The sequence below is a fragment of the Coenobita brevimanus genome, chromosome 1, assembly GCF_032717465.1.
Source record: "Coenobita brevimanus isolate Jiangsu-jjx chromosome 1, ASM3271746v2, whole genome shotgun sequence".
Taxonomy (NCBI): domain Eukaryota; kingdom Metazoa; phylum Arthropoda; class Malacostraca; order Decapoda; family Coenobitidae; genus Coenobita; species Coenobita brevimanus.
Genome location: NC_136954.1, coordinates 34,493,516 through 34,518,399, shown reverse-complemented (window position 1 = coordinate 34,518,399; position 24,884 = coordinate 34,493,516). Strand labels below are relative to the sequence as shown.

The following is a 24,884-nucleotide window of genomic DNA, read 5'->3' as shown; positions in this document are numbered from 1 at the left end:
GTAATAGTAGTCGTAGTCGGAGTCGTAGTCGTAGTCGTAATAGTAGTCGTAGTCGGAGTCGTAGTCGTAATAATAATAATAATAATAATAATAATAAAATAATAATAACAATAATAATAAATAAATAATAATATTAATACTAATGATAATAATAACAGTTCTTTCTAATTTTCCATCCATACGGAAGACGTGTGTTATCAGTGACAACGAAAGTCATGGCAATATCTGCATCCTCCATGTCTCTCCTGTTAAAAGAAATCCAACTTAAGGCAGAGAATCCATCGTGTCTTAAGAATCCCACCCTACGACTATTTACCAAGCTTTGATAAGAGTATAGAAACTATTGACATACCGTTGAGCCAGTGTGGTCACCCCTACCCTCTCACGTGATGAAATTATACAGGAATAATTGACCATGTATGTAATTATTCCTTTAGGGCCCCACCAATGTCAAGCGATGAGAGAGAGAGAGAGAGAGAGGCCAGAGCTTAATTTCTTTATTTTCTCTAACGTTTCGAGCTACACAGGACTCATCTTCAACGAGTCTGAGCAATAAGTGATGGAGCCGAGGCATTTATACCCTGGAAATTCCCTCCCTCTTCTCCTGTGGCAGCCTGATCGAAGACACGAGAAGGGGGAGGGAATTTTCAGGGGTATAAGTGTCTTGGCCCTATAACTTCTTCTTCAAACTCTCTATGAATGGGTTCTGTGTAGCCCGAAACGTTAGAGAAAACAAAGAATTCAAGATCTGACCTGTGTTTCTCTCACATCCCCAACATTTCCACGTGTCGCAATGGATCATCTAACAGACAGACGAGATGAAGACAGAGAAGACAGACAAGGTGGGGACAGGCACAGTACAGACAGGTCAAGGGAGGGACATGCTAAGCTGAGTGAGGCTGAGTAAAGAGAGGAGGGGAGAGGAGAGACGGACAGATGACAGAAGTACGATAAAGTGAGGTAAGACACACAGGGAAGACAGGGACAGACAAAGCATGGATAAGACAGGACAAGGCAGGTCAGCTTGCCTCGTCTGCATGCACGTCTCGGCCACACAGCACCACCACCACCTCCATCAAACTCAAGTCAGGCTGTTTCCCCAGTAGTGGTCGCAGTTGCAGTAAGGAATTCTTAACAAGTGTGTCTGGAGTAGTTTGGAGGAGAAGAAACTAAGGCCCAGGTTCTCGTCGGTTGAGGAAGCTCCCTAGCATCTTTTCCTCAGCGATTTATTTTTTTAATACGGCTGCTCAATATCGGTTCGTATGTTATGCACAGTAAGATGGTATTTAATTTATTTAAATGACACAGAAGAGGACAGTAAGAAGTAATGATCACAATAATTCGCTTAAGAAGAGGTGTTAGAGACCTTCCTTAACTGACGAGAATACAAGCCTAAAACTTACGCTGTAAACATGGCGGGGGGGGGGGGGGAATCCTTGCAGTTAGATGTTGCGTGTTACATTCCATTCTTGCCAACATCAGACCCTTTTATCCAGCTTACGAACAATCGTTGGCAATTTAAGGAGACAGGAACAATGCCAATTAAGTTTCGAATACCATTATTTTTAATTTATCCGTAGTCCCGTCAGGCGATTTTATGTCTTCCATGGCAGGCACTTTAACCCCTTTACCACGAGGGCTTACTTCGCATTTAATTCTGGTAAACACATGATAATCACAGTAATTTTTTTTACATCTCCACTAACACCTTCATCATAAGGACATACAGCATTATACAATTTCTTCTGGCTAACAGGAAACGATGTTATTCAGCCGTGGAGGGATCCCATAGCGTTAAGGAGTCAATGTTGCCCTGTATTTTGCCGGGCTAGAAATGCCCTTATCATTGTTACTGAATACTGAGGGATCGATTATCTTACGTCAGCCAGCCCGGCGACCAGCATCACACGCCAGCCAATGTTTTGTACCCTGGGACTCGTTCCCTGTCGCCAGTTGTAAGGATTGGAGTTACATAATTTTGGGACTTTGGTATGCTACTTTTTGAGAATGTGTAGGGGAGACTGATGTCTCATGGGTTTGTTTTTGAATGGTGTCAGAACCCTCAGTATTGCCGAGGATAAATGGTGCGAGATACAGTAGTTGGGTTTTCTAAAAAATCATGTTAGGTAAGTTTGATATGAGGAACTGGAGTGCTGTGGTCGTGATGTAGCTGTGCTAGAAAACATTAAGAGAAAAACTCTGTAATACTTTAGCCATGTGAATAAGTTGGACAATGAACGGCTGACTGGGAGAGTGTAGCCTATGTGAAAGAGTTGCTGGGGGAGACGGGGGAAGGAAGACCGACGATGAGATGGAGAAGAGAAGTGGAGAGGTATATGAGAGATGGGAGAGTGTTTTGGAGAAAAGGTGGCCAGATGGCAGAGAACAGGATGGCATGGTGGCTGTTTGTCTGAGATCACCCCTTATGGGATTAGGGCATTTTGGCGGTAGACTGTGGCGACAGACTGACAGATGAAAGTTTTGATATTTGGTTAATTTAACAGATGAAAGTTTTGATATTTGGATAATTTAAGTATTCAGCCTTTGGGTAATGTGTAGAGGAGGTTGAAAAATGGGGGTTGGTTTCGGAAGGGGGTCGGCATCTTTCAGATTTGCTATCACATGCTCTTTGACATTAACAGGTATTTACTCAATATATATATATATATATATATATATATATATATATATATATATATATATATATATATATATATATATATAGTTATAGTTATAGTTATAGTCATAGTTATTTATTTATTTTTGATTATATAAAGTCTGATACGTTAAGAATATGATGTTTAACATTTGGCTATGTGCATAGGAGGTTGACATTTGTGGGCTGGTTTCGGAACGGCGTCTTTTTTAAAGATATTTAGGGCTTTGTAAAATTTCAGCCTAATATTGGTAACTTTTGGCTAATCTGATTATAAGTAGATACATGTGAGTCTGGGTTTTGACTGAAGGGATAGGCAGACAGATATGGATTTGTGGGTAGTAGTAAAAACGACATATTGATGGACAGATGGTTATAGATAAAAAGGCCGGATAGATACATAGGTATATGGGTTGTGGCGGCGTCAGGCGTCTGTCATAAGAGCCGGGGAGTTGGTAAACGTCCTTGGATTATCTGTTCTCTCTTGTGATTTTAACCCTCTGACTTGGCTATATAAAGTTTGTATTTACATTGTGACTGATGACAGACGATTTAACTAGGCTCAAGAGAAACCTAGGGCTTAAAAAAATGTTTGACTACTACGATTTTTGTATTTAGAACTGTCGTATTCGAATTTATGGCGATCATATTTTACTCATCTCACAGAAAATCGCCGCAGTCAAAGATTAAAGTAAAATGCATTATGCCAGGCCCCTGTACCTGACATTAGCCCAAGGTCTGGCAAAAAAAACAGCTTGACTTTTGTAGTGTTTAAACTATACTTTCTTGTTATTCTGCTTCTGCATACAGCACACTGTATTGTAATTCAGTAACGCCCGCTTTCTTAACTATTGTAACTCAACACATGGCACCTTCATAATTATTACCTGATTATATTTATCAATACAATGCTTGTGTCTGCCTACATTTGACCCCCTCGGATATCGACGTGCCATATATCAAAAGACGCGGAACGACGAGCTGACAACGATCGCAAAAAGTATTGCTGCGTGAAGTCAGTTGCCCACGAGCCACGCGTAGTTTTGTGCGGCTTTTCGTCAGACATTGGGAACCCTCTACAGGTCAAACCGCTGGGTGGAATGAGCTGAAATTTTGCATGGGCATCCCTCGTATGTCAGAGCAGGTCCCTGTCAAGTTTGGTGTATGTGAACATAATAATAACTAATTTAGTGCTAAAATTAGGGGCGAAGCCTGACAGCCATTGGCAGGAGCAAGCGCCTAACAGCCCGACAGGGCCGCTATATGCTTTTGCACCCCATAGTGGTATCAAAAGAGTGAGTACTACAGTGCACTGTACAAAATAAATCGTTGAAGCATAGCTCGGTATTACACCGCTTCCTCTGTCCACCACAACACGGCCCCAAGACCTGTATGACACGCCTGGAATTTGTGTCATGTGGCACGACGATGCTTTGCCCCGACACAACAACAAAACACCAGCTTTTCCACCGTGCAATTTTCTTGATAGCCACGTGGAATCTGTGTGTGTGTGTGTGTGTGTGTGTGTGTGTGTGTGTGTGTGTGTGTGTGTGTGTGTGTGTGTGTGTGTGTGTGTGTGTGTGTGTGTGTGTGTGTGTGTGTGTGTGTGTGTGTGTGTGTGTGTGTGTACACAGGTAAGCAGACAACACATCGATATGTGTTTGTATAGTTAGTCTGAATGAACAGTAAGTGTACATGTAGTCAACGAGGACGAGTGTATAGCGAGCATCAAAAGTCCTGTCGCCCCCCTCCCTCTCTCTCTCTCTCTCTCTCTCTCTCTCTCTCTCTCTCTCTGCAACAATTAGTGTGGCGAATCCTCAGCAGTCGACACTAATGAAACTGATCTAAAGGTAGCAAAATAAATTCATCAGTGTCAGTTACTGCGGATTCACCACACTGTCGCAAACCATGGAGAGGAAAACAAGAGCTGCGACAGGACTTTTGATGGCGGCTGTACGTACGTGTGGCGCCCCAACCTTTCCTATCTTGGAGGAAAACAATTTGCCCGTCCATTTCCAGGGCGTCCAGACAGACAGATGGATCCTCGTGGGTGATTTCTCAATTTCCTGACCAGAATATTGATGGACACAATTATCGGCCAAAGCCAGCCCACGAAAACAGTCTTGTGTTCCCCTGTCCCTCGGCCCACTAGCGTTATTATTTCTCACTTGTAAATTCGGTCGTCATCCCGTCAAGCGTCCACGGGTTGTTCTATACAATCACTCAGCCTACAATTACTGGAAGGGTAGCAGGGGCGCTAGGATTGTGTAGATGGACTTGAGAGCTATATCTATTGTATTTCACACACACACACACACACACACACACACACACACAGCAAGAGTTATAACCCTAATTAAAAGATAGAAAACTTTACCAGAGGGAAAACTGCGTGAATAACTTCAGGGAGACGTGAGGCGTACACACTTTACCCATATTTACAAACTTTCTTCAACTCATCTCTTGCATTTTAGTGGCATTTTCTTCAAATATATCTTTCTTGCTTCCTCCACATGGTTTTATTCAGCTCTGGGGAGATTTGGGGTGGCGACTGGCGGTGGCCGAGGCGCTAGAGAGGTGGCCTGCATTCACAACGGACCCAGGTTCGAATTCCGGCTGGGGCAGGGAATAGTTTAGGGGCTTCAATTTCATTAAAGCAGAGTTTACAGATCCACCATAAGACCCGCCGAAATGTTATAAAACACCCTCACTAATACCAACGTACCAAGACACCAGTTCTGTATGAGTCAGCTCTAGCAAGTACTTAATATATGGACGGTGAGTGTTAGCGCCGTAATGGTGACATTTGGAGGCGAAGTAAGAGGTCTGCTGGGCCTCAGGGAATGAACTGATAAGTCTATGCCAGGAGTTGGATATAAAGAAAAATAAAAGGTAGAGGGTATATGATGACTACATTTAACATCCCTAATTGCACTCTCAAAAGCTGAAAAAAAAAAAAAAAAAAAAAGTCAGGAGATAGCAAGACTGAAGTAATACTTTTTTTTTTTTATGAGTGCATAAAAGCGTAAGCCAGCCTCAAAATTTTGACATCCGTTTATGTAACACTTAAAAACTGCTTTATGTGACCAGCCTGCATCCCACATTAAAGTATACAGTCAGCAACGATAAAGAGAAGTGTGATATTATGTTCTATCGTCATCACATTTTCAGAAATTATCATACTGAGTAAAAGTTCCTCCACACTTTCGTTCACTCGGTTTTTGACAATACAGTCGAAGAAAGCTACGTCGCCGATCTGAAGGGGTTAAGTTGTTTATGAGTTTTACTGTTTTTTTTTCCCCCTCCTTCACTTCTCCAGCAAACTTCACAACCATATCTGAGTGACTATTACCTTGTGACACATGTGATGCAATATTTCGTTTAGCAATATTTCGCTTATTCTGGCTTGTTACCAGCCTGCCAAGATAGGGGTAGGAAAGGATGGAGGGTGGCGTGGGAGAGGGAAGCAGGGAAGAGGAAGGCTGGAAGTCTCCTACTAAATACGTTTCCTATTTTCCAGTTCAAAATCTTCAGCTAAACGATTTTGTCTTTCATTATCCACTTTCCCGAACACACTTTTTTTTTTTTTTCATTATCAGACTTGTGGTACACCCATATCTTTGTTCCATTGCTGACTTCTTTATTTAAGTTTTCATCTCTTAAAGTCATCCCATGATTTCATTAACCAGTTTTGTACGCATTTCCACATTTCAAAATTCGTTACTGCTTACACCCATTTTTTTTTTAGGTGTTCTGTTACATAAGCGAGCGGGCAGGCATTTAACGAGGGAGATATTTAACACGGGAAGCGGAAGGAGTTTGTCCAGAAAATTCTCGAAGCCCTGATCTTCAGATAATTACTACTAAATATACATCATAGATGAAAATAGAAGCACATCTTTAAACAAGAACTATTAGTGCCTAAGTAATTTAAAGTATATGCTTAAAATCTCACGTTCAGATTTGTATTCATACAAAAAAACAGTGAGTAATGAATGTGTAGCAGAATCCGAAGACAACTAAAACAGTTTACCCTTACACATTCAGGGAAATACCTTCTTAACAATATGGCTGAACAGCTTTGCCCAAATTCTTTTTAAGAACACCAGTGCACCATCACAAAGATCTGCCATGAAAATTCAGCTTTTGCCCTTAACAAGACACATTTTCCTAGTCCTGAGCTAGGTCTATGTTCAGCTATACACATATTCTGATATTTCGTTCTTCTACACACACACATTTGTTTTTCTGATACTTCATTTTTCTCCTACACTCTCTCTCTCTCTCTCTCTCTCTCTCTCTCTCATGTCACTAGCCCTTCTTCGCTACAACCTTTTGACATCCGTTTCAGTATCCTCCTAAACAATTACCTTCATTTCAGCCTCTGGTTTCACTTACGCACATTTCGTAATTTCAGCACTGTTTCTGCTACTCACATTTCCGCCTTACATTTTTCAATGGCGGGATATTGCCACCTTTTAAAGAACAATTGCATGTCGTAATTTTCTTTTTTGCCGTTTTTTCAGTAAGAAATATAGAAGAGACAAAGGAATATTCTGCATTCCGTATTATTTTCTTTTTTCTTTTCTCGCACCGTAATTATTAGTCTTTTTTTTTTTTGGCAAGTACAACAAGAGACTTGGAAAGATGATAAATTTTCCTTCTCTTTCCTTAAAAAAAAAAAATAAAAAATGTAAATCACAACATCCGAATCGATGCTAAATTCGGCTGTGCATCCGGGAACGATTTTTCTCCTAAATGTACTTCACCATTTCAATATCCACTTTATCTTGGACACATTCGTTTGCAGTTCAGTGCTCGTCTTCCGCTACACGTAACTCCTTATTTCTTAGTTAGACAGCCATTTCTTATCTAAACAGCTATTTCATAGATGAACAGCCATGTTTTATATACAAGGCCATTTCTTATACGAAGAGCCATTTATTATCTAAACAGCCATTTCTTGTTTTAACATCTAATTCTTTTCTAAACAGCCATTTCTTATTTAGTTAGCCGTTTCTTATCTAAACAGCCATTTCTTATTAAACAGCCATTTCTTATTTAAGACAGCCATTTCTTATTAAACAGCCATTTCTTATTTAGACAGCCATTTCTTATTAAACTGCCATTTCTTATTTAAGACAGCCATTTCTTATTAAACAGCCATTTCTTATTTAAGACAGCCATTTCTTATTAAACAGCCATTTCTTATTTAGACAGCTATTTCTTATTAAACTGCCATTTCTTATTTAGACAGCCATTTCTTATTAAACTGCCATTTCTTATTAAACAGCCATTTCATATTTAGACAGCCATTTCTTATTAAACAGCCATTTCTTATTAAACAGCCATTTCTTATCTAAACAGTCATTTCTCATCTAGACAGCTATTTCTTATTTAAACCGCCATTCAGTAGTTAAACGGCCATTTCCATCTTCCATCACCAATTTTCTGATAAACCCTCTGCGCCAGTTCAGTGTCCGTTCTCTTAGTATACTTATTTTCCCATTTCAATACTCGTTTTCCTACAACACATCCTTTCTCAATGCAATACATACCCTGTTTCTTTATCAGAATACTCAACCAGGCCACCCCCCCCCCACAGGACGCAGCGTTGGGCAATTGACAGAGCAACTGACAGAGAGAGAGAGATACTCGAATCCTACAATATATTTCGTCACTTCGATTCTCAACTAGACCATTTCACACTAGTTGCGGCGTCTGGAAATAGATAGATAGATAGACAAAACGATAGATGCTGTACACAGAGGGATCAGACAGGTAGGTAGATACCCGAGTCCAACAACACACATTTCCTCACCGCAATACTTGACTGGGCTGCCCCTCACGTAACATATAGTCATGCAATAGATAGATAATTAGACAGGGCGATAATATGACAGGCAGACAGTCAGGCCGACAAAATGACAGGCAGACAGACAGGGCGACAAAATGACAGGCAGACAGACAGGGCGACAATATGACAAGCAGAGAGACAGCGACAGAATGACAGGCAGAGAGACAGAGACAGACATGTACTTAAGTCCTGCAACACAAATTTCCTCATTTCAATGCACACACACATATTTCCTCACTGCGACTCTCAACTACAAGAGCCCTCACAAGATACGGCGTCAGGCAATATATATATATATATATATATATATATATATATATATATATATATATATATATATATATATATATATATATATATATAAAACTAAAGACAGACAAACAGACAGGCAGACACTAGGTTTCTGCAACACACAATTCCTCGTTGCAATTTCCGTGTGCTGATGCCGATGACAACCCTTGCAATATCCGGATTTATAAGTGGTAAATTCTCTTTAATCGTTTAGGTGGGGACGAAACAGGCAGGCTTTAGCACATCCCGGCATAGCTCCTGTTTTAGCCATTATGATCCTAATCAGATCTTTTTTCCCTCAGGATAACTATCTAGTGACACTAGCAACACTATCTAGTGATAGCAGCAACACAAAAGCATCTCCATTATTTATTTATTTATATATTACTTTTTAAGGGGAGAAAGTACCCCTATTCTCGTCGGTTAAGGAAGCTCCCTACCACCTCTTCCTTATCGATTTATTTTTGGATATGGCCGGTGAATACTTTTTGTACGTAATTTATGCAGAATATGGCGACGTAAGAAGGATTTGTAACAGAAGAGGACAGTAAGGTGAAATATGCCAATTAAATCGCATAGGAAAAAGTAGCAGAAGCTTCCTTAACTGATGAGAATAAGGACCCGTATTTAGCACATTAAGGTCAAGTACTGAACACATCCCTGCGATCCCTGATTCAGTGCAACGGCCTAATTACACCTCTGAATGTTTTCCTGCTACTGAATAAATCGTCTACCGTCACCAAGAATATAATTAACCTGTTTCTTGTTTTAGGGCACAGAAAGATTTTTTAATCAATCTAATTACTTTTTTTTGGGGGGGGCACATTTTGGCGAAGTGCCTGGATTCAAGATTTCCTGCGCAAACATAATGGCCGAATTCTAGCATACTTCACACTACATTTTCCTTACCATCTTTAATTTATTACATAATTTTCATCTTTTCTCTACCGGCTGAGACTTTGGTAGGTGTTACATGGACTCTGGGCAGCACTGTCGTCGGTTAAAGAAGCTCCCTAATACCTTTTCCTAAGACATTTATTTTGCTTATTACATCTTATTGTCATCGCCTGTTATAAAAATCCTTCTAATGTCGCCATACTCTGCATAAATTACGTACAAAGTCATATTAACCAACCATACCACAAAATAAATCGCTAAGGAAGACGTACTAGTGAACCCCCTTACCCGACGAGAACACGGATCTTTACGTGACAAGTGGGGTTGGTGGAGGATTAGTGCCCCTCCCTGTAAAAACAATTAACTCTAAGCCCTTGGCCACTCCGTTTGGGATACATGGCGTCTGGCAATGAATGAATGAATGAAAATACGAAGCACACAACAAAGGAGTGTGAAATGTTGGGTACCCACCCAGCTTGAACTCTATTTTCTCACACGTTTCGGCAAACCCAGAACCCATCTTCAGGCGTTGTGTTGGGTTCTGTGTAGCCCGAAACGTGTGAGAAAATACACAGTTCAAGCTGTAACCTGTGTCTCTCTCACCCAACATTTCCATTTGTAATGGATCATCTACAAAGGAGTATGAGAAGGATGGATGCTGTCTGTAGTTTGGGGAGGCATGGGGGTTACGGAAGGCGGGACACAGTGCTGGAGGAGGACTGTCAGCGAACTTTCGCTCACAAGTGAAGGTTACAGAGGCAAACTAAGTAATAAAAAATGCATAAATAACAAACAACAATATCTAGGTGCGGAAAAAATCGCTACAAAAAATGGTGCTAGGAACCGTCCACTGCCAACGAGAATGCTACTCAGTACTCTAATTCCGTCTTGGAGACTTCTCTGCAAAACGAATAAAATGGTCTGGCGGCAGCGTAGGTAAACTGTCTCAGGGTATCAAGAATAAATAGACTGTGTGGAAAGTAGAAAAAAATAATCTGGTGTCAGAAGAATAACATAATCAAAATAAAAACATGAGTGAATCGTATAAAGGGTCGTTTTCTATTTGGGAGAGTTTGTAACCTCTTTACTCTGCATATCACTCGCTCATATCTGTTCTACTAATTGCTCTGTCTCTATTGACTGCTTAAGCGTTTGTTGCAGCTGCTCTCGCTTGATGTGTGCGGTGCAAAAAATGAACACAGCCAAAGAAACCAAGGATGAGTAAGTTAAGAAAGCTGGAGACGCGAGTTCATTTTAAAAACTCAAACCCAAGCAAGGAACCCAGAAAACAGAGTAGTACTAAAGAGAAAGTAAAACATGAAAAAAGAAAGCCAAACTCACCCAGAGGAATGCTGGGAGTGGAAAGTATAGGAGAAAATAAATAAAAATAAATAATAATAATAAAGTGTAGAAATAAAAATAATGACTAAAGTTGCCGAACAACCAGCGTTTTAACATAAGAGGAAAGTATAAAAACTAGTAAAACCTGAAGACTATGGACAACAGAATAAAAGTAAAGAATAAAGACTATTTAAGAAAAACAATATGCAACTAAAGACACAGAAACACAGAGCACGTAAACAGAGGAAAAATAAAAACAAACCAGCCAGCATGACCTTGCAGGAACAATCAGTAACCAAGCGCACATAACTTCCATTTTTATTTTTAAACTTTTGTGGGGGGAGGGGGGTTGAAAAATTACGTCTCGAAAAATATACCCTCTAAAGAGCCTTTTCCATGTAAATTTCCCCGGCCGTACTTAAAGTGGTCTAACGAACCGGACGATTAGCTCTCCTTTGAACAACTGACGGAGATACTGTGCGTCTCTACAGCGAAAACCACTCTCGTGGTGCAGTGAGGTAGTGTGGTGGTGGTGGGAGGGGAGGGGAGAGGTGGTAGAAAGGGAAGACAGGGAAACGAGGAGGAGGAAAGGGAAAGGGAGAATGCAAAGAAATGGAGGAGGAGGGAGAAAGGAAAAAAGGGGAATGGGCGTAGAAAGAAATGAAGAGAGGGAGGAGGAAAGAAAGAAATGTGAAAAGAAGGAGGAAGGAAAAGGAAGGATGAAAAAAGGAAAAATGGAAATGTAGGAGGAAGAAAAGAATGGGGCAAGAGAGGAAAACTGAAAGAACGGAGGAAGGAGGGAAGGGAGGAAAGAATGAGGAATGGGGAAAAATTAAAGATAAGGAAATGGGAGGAAGAAGTGAAAGAGAAAAGGGGAGGAAGAGAAAGGATAAGGAGGGAGGAAAAAAGAACAGGAAAGGAGGGAAGGAAAAAAGAGGGGGGAAGGACGGATTAGAAAGAGAAAAGGGAACGGAAGGAAAGAAATGGGAAAAGGAGGAGAAAGAAATGGAAACGTATATGATGAAGAAGAAAGGGTGAAGGAGGGAGGAAGGAAAGAATGGGAAAAGGAGAGAAGGAAGGAAAGAGAAACGGGAAAGCAAGGAAAGAATGGGGGAGCATGGATGGAACGGGAGGAAGGAGAAGCTGTAGAAGGAGAGATGGGATGAAGAAGTTAGAGGTGAGGGTGACGGGAGGGGAGGAAAGGAGAGGAGGATGGTGAGGAGGGGTGTTACTAATGATTTAATTGTTGTTAGTAATGTCCTATTAACTGGAAATTGTATGGTTTGTCAACCTTCCTTACTCTTATGTAAATGTTACTGTAGATAATATATAACTTTGTATAACTATGCCTGGATGCTAGAAGTGTATGTGACTTCACTCGCCGAGCAAAGTCTGGCCACTCCCTTGAATTTGCTGTGTCTGCATTTTTTGGAAGCTGGGGCGACGAGTGTGCCGGCTTAGAGTCAGTCAGAAGCAGGCTACCAACCAGGGCATATCAGTGTTAAATTAAGTCAGAGTAAATAAGAGAACTGACGACAGACTTACTAAGGATTTCAGGGGCAGTGTCCAACTGTTTTTTTTAAATAACGTCTCAACAAAGCGTCGGACAAGGATTTAACTTTGGCAGTGCATGTTTGAGACCCCGACCTAATTTGTAAAATTATGCTTTTGTACCAAATGTGTATGATTAAGGCATTTATAAGAGTAAATGTAGGGTAAACTTAGCTAAAATCGTCAGAGGCATGTAGCGAGGCTAGCTTCGGTCACGATACAAGCCCCTCCCACAATGGAACGTGACGTCGGTGTGACGTAGTGGTAATCACCGACGCAAGTGGCAGTTCTGTCTTTATGTAAGCTGCTTCAGATTCAATGCCTCAGGGTTACTCATATTTCTGAGCTGCGGCTGATTTTTAGAGTGACTGTACATCCCTCCAGAATGCCTATCAGTACATAGTATATGCATCGCCCTCTTTACACATATTGTGACGTCAATATGACTTATTCACTTCTGAAGAGTAGTAATCACTGTCTGAGCCGGCACCGCTGGGCGAGGTGACGTGGCGGCCGCCGACAGGCGAGACGTTACCAAACCGAAACTTCAGCGATGGCGAGCATCTCTTATTGTCCTAGAGGTTGCAAGACTGCTTTTGTGATGCGGCTTTTCGCGGTATACAACCGCGAAAGGGTCCGCATGAGGAATTTAATATATTTCCTTTTGAATCATGCCAATCAATCACACATTAAAAATGCTACTTTTCAGTTTTATTTTCATTATAAAAAAATATATTCTTTTACAGATGATAGTGGGCGTTCACTAATGAACAAGTTTAATAAACCACTGCTCTTTGTTACATGCACCGAGCATGTAGCAATGGCTATATTGTCCACGTAAATTATGTAAGTAATTTCCTCCTAAGTAAACCTTTTTTTCGCAAACATTCTCCTCATATAAGGACCATAACTGAATCTGTAGTAGGGGTGAAATATTACTGGTGTGTGGGTGTGTGTGTGTGTGTGTGTGTGTGTGTGTGTGTGTGTGTGTGTGTGTGTGTGTGAGAGAGAGAGAGAAAGTACTGTAGATTTGGGGGGGTTAGAAAGATAGAACTGCTACTTGCGTCGGTGATTACTACTACGTCACACCTACGTCAATAGTTCCGAATTGTGGGCGGGGCTTGTATCGTGACCGAAGCTAGCCTCGCTACATGCCTCTGACGATTTTAGCTAAGTTTACCCTACATTTACTCTTATAAATGCCTTAATCATACACATTTGGTAAAAACAAAAGCATAATTTTACAAATTAGGTCGCAGGGTCTCAAACATGCACTGCCAAAGTTAAATCCTTGTCCGACGCTTTGTTGAGACGTTATTTAAAAAAACAGTGCTGGACACTGCCCCCTGAAATCCTTAGTAGCTTACCTCCCATTGTTTAAGCCTGCTTCAGTGGGGAGGAAAACATGAAGGGGGAGGAAGGAATGAGAGGGGCAAGAGAACGCTGGAGGAGGGAATGGAAGAGGGAAATGAAGAGAAGAGTCGGGAAGGGAATGAGAGAGGGAAGGAGGGAAGTGTGGGGAGGCAAGAGGCTGACTTATATTAAAAAAGTGGAAGGGGGAGAATGGGTGAGGGGAATGAGGGAGAAGGGAGGGGAGGCGAACAGAAGAAAGGAGGGGAGAAGAACGACTTAGGAAAACAGAGGAGAAGAAGGGAAGGGGGAAGGAGGAGGAAAAGATGCTGGATAGTGGAGGAAGGAAGCGGAAGAGGAGGTAGGAGAGGGAAAGCTGGAAAGGCAAGGAACAAGGGGTGTCAAGTCACAGAGAAAACCACTCTCGGGCTACGGAGGTGAAGGGGATGGGGGGAGGGAAAGGTGAGGGAGTACAGTGCAGTAGAGAGAGAAGGAAGTGATAAAAGGAGGAGGCAGGAGGATAATAATGGGGAAGGGAACGGAGAGGAATGACGGAAGCGGGGGCAGAGGAAACGTGAAAGAGAAGGGGGCAAAGGCAGTGGGGGGAAGGAGAAAGAAGTGGTATAAAGATGAGACCGGAACATAAAGTGACGGGGAAGGAATGGAAAACGAGTACAGGATGGGGATTAGGGAAACTGGGAAGTGCTAAAACGTAAAGTTGGGGGTGGCAGGCGCCATGAATCGGAGTCTCCACGCTCAGATCCGTAACTTAGACCTTTTAGCCAGTGGCGGGATATGATTCTACTGAATCCAAGGATGCAAGGCCACTGCATTATCCAGGTTACTGCAGGTACTGAGTGTTAACCTTCGGTACTAAGTTACCCACCCAGAGAAAAGGGTTGACGGACACCACAGTCGAGTGGCACCAGCTGCCCGCACAAGGATTCGAACCCTGGTGCTATCAGGCAGGAGGAGAATAAAAGGGGAATTATCTGGTGTACGGAGAGACCAGAATAACGTGTGAAAAGGAAGAAATGAGAAGCAGTTTGGCCTGAAAATGAGCGCAAACACACACACACACACACACACACACACACACACACACACACACACACACACAAAATCACATTCACGTGTACAGTATACTCATACATGTAAACAAACAAACATACACATGAATGCACACACATACACGGACATACATAAACACGTCCACACATTCATATTCGCATGCACACACTACATGTACATATACACATACATACCCAGGATCTGAATCCCGCTGGGACAGGGAACAGTTTAAGGATTTGAATTTCCTAAAAAGCAGACTTTCTTGATCTACCAGATGGACCCGCCGACATGCTGCTGTAAAAATACCCCCACTAATACCAGTAACAAAAGTCCTGTATGAGACAGCCCTAGCATGTATTCAATATGGATGGTGGGTGTGTTAGCGCCGAAGTGGTGACATGTGGAGGTGTAGGAGGACTACTGGGCCTTGGGATAGGTCACTGCCCCCGGGAGAAATAGGCCCTGAAGCCTTTGCCCAGAGTAGGACACGTAAAATATATCTATCTATCTGTCTATCTATTGCCAGATCGCCTCAATCCCGTTTGGGGTGGCCACAAACAACATCGCCTCCAAATCGCCCTGTTCCCCGCCATTCTTCACTGCCCTGCTCCCAACTCACACACCCCCCTCTCTCATATACCGCTCCACCTCCATCCCCTCCATCTCATCCTCGGCCCCCCCCTCCCTCCTCCCCCCTCCACCTCCCTCACCTACACTCTCTTCGTCAGTCTTTCTTCACCCTCCATCCTCTCCACATGGCCAAACCACCTCAGTGTGTTCCTCATAACGCTTCCCGTATCACATCCACATCCACACCACACAACGCTCCTTTATATCCTCATTCGTCAGCCTGTCCCTCCACGTGACTCCACACAGGCTCCTCTTAAATAACTCATTTCCACTGCTCTCACTCTTGACTTGTGTCCTTCCAACAATGTCCAAGCTTCACTTTCGTACGTTAGAGTTGGTATCACAATACTGTTGCATGTAGTAACTTTTTCACTTCCATGCTTCACTTCCCCTGTTTTCTATCAGTACTGCTTTCAAAGAACCAGCAACCTTTCTTCCCTGCTGTACCCTTTCAAGCACTTCACCCTCCAAACCTCCATCCTTACTCTCATCACACTACCCAAATACTTAAACGTACTCCACATTTTCCAATTCCTCTACCATCTAACCTCGCTGTACATTCACTAACTTCACCTCTCTCAAAGACCATCACTTTACTCTTCTCCCTACATTCACCTTTAGGGTTCCGTTTCTTACACACTCTCCTCAAACTCATCCACCAAGCCTTGCAGCTCCCCTCTTCGTCTTCACTCAACAACACAGTATCATCTGCAAACAACAGTACAGGGAGTTTCCAAACACTATCCTCTCTCTCACCAGGGCCACTCCAACATCCATCCACTACCCTACCTCGTACCTCTTTGATTACCCCATCCATGTACAGATTTGAACAACCAGTTGGAGACATGACACATCCCTGTTTCAAACCAACTTTCAAAGAGAAAAATTCACTCTAGTTCACCAACCACACGCACTGCAGCTCTTCGCACCATCGTACAGTACTCTTTACAGCATTCAACAACTCTCCCATCTACTCCATATATTCTTAACACTTTTCCACAATCCTTGTCTATCCACCCTGTCATATGCTTTCTCCAAATCCATGAAAGCCGCATACAACTTCTTTCTCTTCTCTAGAAATTTTTCCACTCAAAGATCTATAAGAATGAATATCTGATCTACACAACCTCTTCCCTTCCTAAAGCCTCCCTGTTCTTTTCTTCAACTAATTTCTCTGTTCTTTTCCTCTACCTCTGTCTATAAGTATCCTACCATACACTTTTCCTATTATACTAAGAAGACAAATGCCTCCCTATGATTACCACACACACTTCTTTTTCCCCTTTTCCTTTGTACAAGGGAATAATTATACCTGACTTCCAATCCTCCGGGACTCTACCTTCCTCCCAGGCCAATCTGCACATCTTCCACATCCATTCTACTACCATCTCTCCCCCATGCTTCAGCATTTCACCACACACTCCAATCAATTCCTGGGGCTTTCCCCTGATTTAACTTTTCTTCATTGGTTCCACAACTCTCTATCCTACTGATTTCTTCCTGTCTTCTCACCTCCCTCCTTCTCCCCAGCCATTCCCCAGCCACCTTATACTCGCATTACTTCCATCCTCTACGTTCAACAATTTCCTTAAAGTGTTCTCTTCCATCTGCTCACCTTTTCTCCCTTCTCCACTAGTAATCTACCATTTTTATCTTTCAACTCCCCTGCTAACTTCACTTCCACCCTGTCTTACTCTTTTCACTTCTCTCCAGAACATTTTCTTACAGTCCCTCCACTTTACACTCAAATTCCTTCCAAATTCCTCATCCACTCTCTTCTTACTCTCTCTTACTAATCTTTTCACCTCTCTTCCTTTCCACATATAACTCTCTCTTCCGCCTCTCAACTTCTTTCCACGCCCCTATTTCTCTCATCCATTCATTGTATGCTTTCTTCTTTTTGTGCCACAGCCTGTTTCACCTCTTCAGTCCAACCACGCTGTTCCTTGCACCCCCTCCGTCTTCTCTTCCTTCCACACACCACACCACATGCTGCACATATTTCTTCTGTAAATATCTTACACACACCTTCCACGTCTCCCATCTGCTCCAAATTCATATTTGCCCAATCGTTCCCTCCACTTCTCTCTTATACCTCTGCCTTTTTCTCATCCTCTTGTAACCTTTTCCACTCCTCCTTGCAACTACTCCTTCTCTGCTCGTCTTTCCCCTTCTTCTATTCCTCCATCTCAACTTGCATCCTAATTCTGGCCAACCACCAAGTAGTGGTCAGAAAGTCCACTCCCCCAACCTCTATACACTCTTGCATCCTTTACACATCTTCAGCATCCTTTCATCCACACACACATAATCAATCATTGCCTTCCCTTTTCATTCAGTTCACCACCCACCCTTCTCATCACTCGCATATGTATACCTGTGGATCATTTTAGTGCCTGAAGAGGGTATTGGCTATCACCAACCCTCCCAGCACAAATGTCCACCTAAACGCACTCCCATTCTCATCTATCTCGGCAGGCACTCCCACTCACCAACTATTCCATCCACCTTCACATTACCAACTTTACTTCATTCATATCACCAATCAAAAACACTCCTCTCATTCCTTCCAAACTTTTCCCATGCACATTTCCACATTTGTCCAGAACTCTTCTCTCACTCTTCTAGCACGATCTTGCGTTGGCGCATACACACACACACAATTGCCCATACCATTTGTATTCCAACTTTCAACTCTTACCCACACAATCCTTTGGACCCAACTGATCCATACTGTCTTTTTATGCTCTTCTTCCATCTCTTTACTCACAACTATAACACACTCCTTCCTTTGCCCTCTCATTCTCATCTACTCCTGCACATATACCCCATCCATACTCCCATTTCCTCCTCTCACACTTTCTCCTCTCCATTTTTGATTCAGTTATTCCACATACATCCACTTTCTGCACCCTCAAGCACCTGGAGAATCTCTCTCTTTTCACCTCATCATTCGCTCCTCTTACATTCCATGTACTCCATTACCAAGTCCTTTGTCCTGGTCCTGGGTCGTCATCGTTTGGTCAGTCCTTGTCCGAGGCTTCTTGTTTGTTTTTTTAGTTAGTTGTTTTCCGGGGAGGGGCACTAACCCTCCGCCAACCCTTCTTTAGTTGCCTTTTACGACAAGCAGGATACATACTGGGGGAGTATTCTTGAAAACCCCCTATATATATATATATATATATATATATATACCCACACATGTGAAATCATACACGGACATGTGTGTGTATGTGTGTGTGTGTGTGTGTGTGTGTGTGTGTGTGTGTGTGTGTGTGTGTGTGTGTGTGTGTGTGTGTGTGTGTTTCATCTTTTGTCTCCGCACTTTTTTGGCAACCTTAATGTTTAACAATAATATCTGAATAAAAAAAATGTCTTCTCTTGTACACTGTCGAGACAATAACTATTTTACCTACCACCACCACCACTGCACCCACCACTACAACCACCATCACCACCACTACACCCACACCCCGTATCATTTCTAAAACTGTTGGTCTTAAACACGGGCACCTCGATTTTCTTGCTGCTTCGTACTCCTATTATGTATATATCTTTTGTATCACCATGACACGCCATTAACGGAATGCTCCAACCACTGTAATATTTCATGATTCTCCAGGGTAAATACAAATACAACAAACACCTCCGTACACACTGACATGCAGGATTATCCCCTGAAAAGAATATGAATATTATTAATGCAGTACACTATTTTTTTTTTTGTCAGGCACCATATTGTGCATCGTTTTGAAAATAAACACACGAATGCTGAAATAACAGCTGCAGTTTAATAGAGCAATCACTCTTCCGTGGCAAAAATTAAAAAAATATATTTTGATGACACACTGAATATTCATAAATATATAGTCTAACTCTATGCATGCCAGCGCACCAACACACTTCCCCCCGCACACACACACACACACACACACACACACACACACACACACACACACACACACACACACACACACACACACACACACACACACACACACAAATAACGAGTTTTTATTTTTATTCAGTTTAACATTGATACAGCTCTGAAAGGATAGCTTGAGAGAGACCTCTTGTGGTCCTAGTTTCATCATCGGTCTCACTTCCCGTCCTCCAGGCCTCAAGTGCCTAAATTATTGTACAGTAAATGCCTGGCTAAAAATTCCACCCTTTCACTCACCATCTCCTGACCCCTTACACCTCAACAACCCCCAACCACCCTACTCCCCACTCCTAACTTCACCCTCAACGCTCCCGACTCCCATCCCCAGTCCATCACCACGCCTAACCCCAACCACCACAACTCTGTCAGCTATGGTGCTAGGGGCGTGAAGCTGCTGCCGCTGCACTAACTAACTTTCACACGTTTATAACTCTCTCTTTCTTTCTGTGTGTGTGTGTGTGTGTGTGTGTGTGTGTGTGTGTGTGTGTGTGTGTGTGTGTGTGTAGTGTGTGCCTGAGAGAGAGAGAGAGAGAGAGGGAAAGAGAGAGAGAGAGAACTGTATCTCGGGTTCATGTAGTTGTACGGTTGAATGTGCCAACCAATGCACCACTGTTCCCCCATACCTTTAATCTAAGAGGGAAAATGGTTTAGGTAGGTCCCAGTTTCTGACGGCTGGAGAGTTGTGAGACATTAAATCTAGTTAGCCTGCATGCCACGTTACAGAGTGCAGTCAGCAGCGAGGCACAGAGGTCAACCAGGCTTCACTCTCATCAGGGGTTCACAAATGACTATCATATAAATTTAAGTTTTAACCATACAAGGCCACAGCTATACAGGGTGGTCCATATATAACGCTCCTCATGCACTCCGCCAGGTGCTTTCTCGTGGCCTGTGGGGGACGGTTTACAATATCAGCGTTATCAATATCTAACCTGTATTATTTATTTACTTCCTACTCCCACTGCCATATCCACGCCCACATCGACAATAAACTGAGCCGTCCCTGCAAACACACAGGATAGCATCAGGTGAGTTTTTTGAGGAGCGCTATGATACGGACCACCCCTGTATATCTTGGCGTATATAGTCATCCTGCATGCCAGGTTACTGAACACATTCAGCAATGAGATGGAACAGCCAAACACTCTATCTATCTATCTACAGTATCTATTTCCTAACTTCGTAATCCCGTAAAGGATGGCCACAAACAAATCGCCTCCAGGTGGCTTAAATTACCATTTGGCTGCCTTTTAACTTACACACTCATCTCATAAATTATATCTCTCCACTCCAGCCCGACATCTCATCTTTAGTCTTCCCCTCTTCCTTTCTCCCTCCATCTCATCCTGTCTCTCTCCCTCTTCCTCTCCTCCTGCACCTCACTCATATACAATCATCTAGTCAGTCTCGTATTCTCCATCCTCTCCACATAAAGCCACACACGCTTTCCTCACTTATTACGGGTTTCCACAAAAAAACATTAAGAAATGGAAGACATTCAGCACCGAGTGGCAGGGAACAAAAACAGGGGTCACGAATTCACAAAGTAGTATAAAAACAATAAATAAAAGGAAAATCTTCTACACCCATATACCTGTACTAGAATTATGGTTACTACAAAGACAGAACCTGTTTCGACCCGGATTTTTGAGGGTCCAAGACAGCCAAAATTGTTGTGTTCTCAGTAAACTTTTTTTACTTCCGCTTTCCTGATCGTGGGGTGACTTTAGTATTTTACTCCAGCTAATGCAAGACGGCTTTAAGTAATCTAAGAGCGAGTCAAGTGTGAGTTACAGGAGCCTCAATGTTTGGTGTGTGTGTGTGTGTGTGTGTGTGTGTGTGTGTGTGATTTCTTCCAAGACAAACATGCCTCCCTCCCCACCACGAGTTTCTTACAAATGACTCACAAAACCAAGGGCTTGGGAGTACAAAGATACGAATACAAACCTTAGCTTCTCTGGCGGCCGATCAGTCAGGGAGGCAAAAGCGACCCAATACATTAACAGCAACTCATCCATTTTCCGTGACAGTCAGTGCCACGGCCTGGCAACGGGAGGAGGTAAATGATCCAAAGTTTATGCCTCTGTTGCCTCTAACTACCGAAATTCCAAACACACATCTGTCCGCTCTGTGCAATATTGGTCTGGCAGTTCAGTGCCATGACGTGTTTTACTCTTGTACCCGCGAGACGAAAGATTTCAGTCTCTTCCAGGGTACGACCAAACCGGATGCGACGAGCGGGCAGACTTTGGAGTGGGGAGGGATTGAGGCGACACGGATAAAACTTACTAAATCTTATGTGGGTGGGCCACACTGAATGAGGAGTGGGGAGATTTGTTGCATCGCTCAACCCTCCACGCTCGTCGCTACGCGATGCAAAGCATGTGCGCATCTGCCTAGCAACATCCTCAGGCTTAACAGCTTGGAGCAATAAAATGTCTGCGCCGATGAACAGTTTCTGACTATCTGTCGCGCGCGAGGTTGCCGCTTGGTTTTATGGGCCTTGGCCATACCTTTCACGCATCGACCCAGGTTAGTGGAGAGGCTTTGCAAAGCGTAGATTACATGTAACCTCTCCAGTTCCAATGCTTTGTTAAACTTAGTGAAAGTGAGTGATACCCACAAGAATAGAATTAAGTGTTATAAAAAAAAAAAAAAACTCTGTCAGTAAAAATGCAATTATAGGTTTATGCTACCGTATCCCAAAGTCTATTAAAAAAAAAAAAATGCATTTCTCTACCTGTGTAATGTTAGGCGATGACACCTTTTATTCTTGTTACTGTCATAGGATCTCATTCAGTTCTGAGGAGACCATAAGTAGTGTAGGAGTAAAAATTAATGAAGACTATATTAAGTTCCTCTCTCCCCGTTGGGATAATCTCTCTCCACCTGTCCAGCTGGAAAATCTTTCCACCTCCTTCAACTGGAAAATCTCATCACCTCTCCTGTTGGAAAAATCTCTCCACCTCTGCAGTTGGAAAAATCTCTCCACCTTCTCCAGTTAGAAAAATCTCTCCATCTCTCCAGTTTGATGTCTCTCGTAACAAATCCAGTTCAGTCCAGTTATTTTTTATTCAAATCAATTAATTTACATATTTTTAGTTATTTTATCTTCGTGCAATCATTGGGCATTATTCTCTTCTCGGTTTAGGAGAAATTCTGAAACAGGATGGGTTAGATAATCGCTATCACTAATTCCTTCATTCATAAAAGTCTTAACTTATCATTTGGTGGCTGCTCCTAGAAACACACACACACACACACACACACACACACACACACACACACACACATGTCTATATAGTCAGACTGCTAATAAAATCGTCTGGGGGAAACAAACACTAACTTTATTCTTTTTACAACCGTTAATCTGACCCAAAATTGCCTTCTCTTCATTTTAACTGCTGAGTTGTAACAAAAGATTTAACGTTAGAACAAGTCATCAAATGCTGTCGAAAGGGATGCAGAGGCGTAGTATTGTCTTTCTCTGCCAATGAACTACGTGAAAGAAGCTGGTAAAGCGACAAAGATATGGGTATACCTGTAAAACCAGTATGGATATTAATCACAGGTCTGGGTTTGATCTACCTATGCAATATTAGGCTGCGGTTCAGTGCAGTCATCCCTTGTATACGCAACTCCACCGCCGTAATAGTGCCAGGCGGTATATTTCAGCTTCGGGAAACACTTCTCGAACAAAGCGTAACCCCGTCAACTCCCACAGCATTTTCCGGAGCTTATCTTCAAATATTACCACACGTTTTTATTCAGTCTAAGTTTACACACATTGCACTGGGGATGGTCAGTAAAGCTATAGGCCTATCTAACCTCTCTAGTTTGAAAAAAATTCTCTTCGAAGCTGGGTAATACACAACACAAATCGATGCGCAGGGAGAATAAAATACTGAATATGTCATCTGACTGAGGAGTATAATATTATTTGCAGTAACTGTTTCAGTGACATTGACGGTTTTTATTTATCATTCCTAAAGTTACCACCAGACAAGAGTATTCAGCTCTCAAGCGGCCTCGTTTAGTCAAAATGTAAATAAAGGCTATACCTGACCCCTCTTATCAATAAAGTCTCCCCATCAGGTGAATATAAACTATATAACTCCTCCATTTTAACTTGTCCCAGATTTTCCCCTTTTTGCAACTTACTTCACACAGTTCCACAAAAAGACAACACCTTGACTCTACTTCCATCTCTTCGCAGCGCTTCTTTGTTAATAGCATCGTATTCTAGTTGTTACAGGTCAATACTGGGAAGGAGAGATGACAATTTTTTAATTGAAGTCAGAGTAAAACGAGTAGTCTGACGGTAGCGAGAAAAAAAGGGGGGGGGCATCGTCGTCTTCAAGGGCTTAATGGAGAGTATATTTCTAAAGTAATTCACTGGATAAACTCGAGGGCGTCAGCTAAAGATTAGAAGTTTTATGTCACCATTTCCTCGGATTTTACAAAAAATTTTCCAAACACAGATTTCCTGCGTGTGAAATATTGGATGACGGTTCAGCACGATGGCTTCTGTTATTCCTTTTCCCCCGGACGATTTTGCTTAATTTAGGAGAAAATTTCCAAAGTGATGGAGTTAGGTATGGCCAAGGTTCTAAGTGAGTAAAATATATAAGCGAATGATTAAGAAATAGACAAGGATCTCCCTAACTGTAGAAAAATCTTGAGATGGAACCACAAGAATGATATAAGGCGTATTCTCGCTGATGGGGTCAATGGAGAGTCAAGATGCAAGAAAGCAATTCGGCAACAACGTCTTCAGGTACTAATAATTAAGGGGGACATACGTGTGATATGAGGAGTGTACTGTATAAATTTCTTATTCTTGTTACAGCTAGCTAATGGCCGTCAGTTCTGCTTCTGGATTAATAAACGTGTTTCACTGTTGTTTACCTAATAATAAATTACTCTCTCTCTCTCTCTCTCTCTCTCTCTCTCTCTCTCTTCTCTCAGCGAGTCCCTACCACGAGAAAGCAGCAGCCTCACAGGGCCACATATCTTACCCAAACTGCCAAAGCCTCCAACCCCTGTAATAAAGTAAGGCACTGCTATTGTCACGGCGCTAAATCCACACATCGCCAGGAGCTCCAATGCCGCCACATTCAATCACACCCACATCAATACCACAATGTTCCCTTTGCTTAGTCATTTGCCTGTCTGTCTCTCCACGTAACTCTCCATACTCCTCTAAAACAACTCCTTAAAAACATTGAAGTACCTGGATTATATTCTTCAGAAATCATACCACACAGTCTGTAGCCAATGCAAGTCTAGATGGTAGG

The 24,884-nt window shown here is 42.4% G+C and overlaps 1 protein-coding gene across 1 annotated transcript in view; it reads right to left on the bottom strand.

Moving 5' to 3' along the window:
* LOC145393576 (glutamate receptor 1-like) overlaps window positions 1-24,884 on the bottom strand; it is a 732,257-nt gene that overhangs the window by 499,871 nt on the left and 207,502 nt on the right. The window lies entirely within an intron of this gene.